The sequence below is a fragment of the Manis javanica genome, chromosome 4, assembly GCF_040802235.1.
Source record: "Manis javanica isolate MJ-LG chromosome 4, MJ_LKY, whole genome shotgun sequence".
Classification (NCBI taxonomy): Eukaryota; Metazoa; Chordata; class Mammalia; order Pholidota; family Manidae; genus Manis; species Manis javanica.
The window spans coordinates 129,296,654-129,297,506 of record NC_133159.1 but is presented as its reverse complement, the minus strand read 5'-3'; the positions used below and the strand labels follow the sequence as shown (position 1 = coordinate 129,297,506).

At 43.0% G+C, this 853-nt stretch overlaps 1 pseudogene; it reads left to right on the top strand.

Annotated features, from left to right (window-relative positions):
* On the top strand, nt 1-117 carry LOC118974074 (small nucleolar RNA U3; annotated as a pseudogene).
* The last annotated feature ends 736 nt before the right edge of the window (nt 118-853 follow it).

The following is an 853-nucleotide window of genomic DNA, read 5'->3' as shown; positions in this document are numbered from 1 at the left end:
AGGAGGTGCAGCGTTCTCTCCTGAGAGTGAAGCCGACTCTCAGTGTTGCCTTTGTAACACCTGTTTGCTGTTGATCTTTCTCTTTTGGAAGAGCAAGAAGGGGAGGACACCGTCCGAGTGGTTTCAGCTTGAGGAGTTACTTTTGTTGTTATTGTTGTGGGTGTTTACAGTTAACACAGTATACTAAAGTGCAAGGAGCATTCTTGATAACTTAATGTCCATTGGTGGAGTTGTGATGACCTGTGGGGTACTGTGTCCAAGGACGGCCATGTGTGAATTTGTCAGTAATCTGAGGTTATTGAAATACAAGGTTTGTCTTCTTTATCCTGCTATTTATCTATTATCTATTTATCCTGCCACTTGTTCTCTATGATGATTTCTTCCTGTCTCAGTCCCAGTCAAACACCACCAGAGAAAGAGCTGGAGATAGTGTTAATCTCCAAGAAGGTGATGTGGGCAATTTACCGTCACTAACTGCTATGTGGAGATTAAATACAGGCGGCAGGGAGGAGTGCTGGGTTAGGCACCTACATTTAGCTACAAAGAAGATTGTGTGGTGATCAAGGAAATTAACCAGATCTGAAAGATATTTAAGTGGTAAAATTGTCAGGACTTGGGGATTGATTCCATGCAGATATGCATGAGACTGGTTGTCAAGGATAATTGTCAGGTTTAGGGCTTGAACAAATGGGTAGACAATGGTTCCATGTTAAAATGGAGAAAACAGGAGGAACTGAATTAGGCCAGTGGGGTGGGAAGTGATGGCAGAGCTCAGCTGTAGGGCACATTTAAGGAACATTTCTGACCTTTAACAGATGAATGGCAAAAGAGATGGAACTGTGGAAGCTGACTG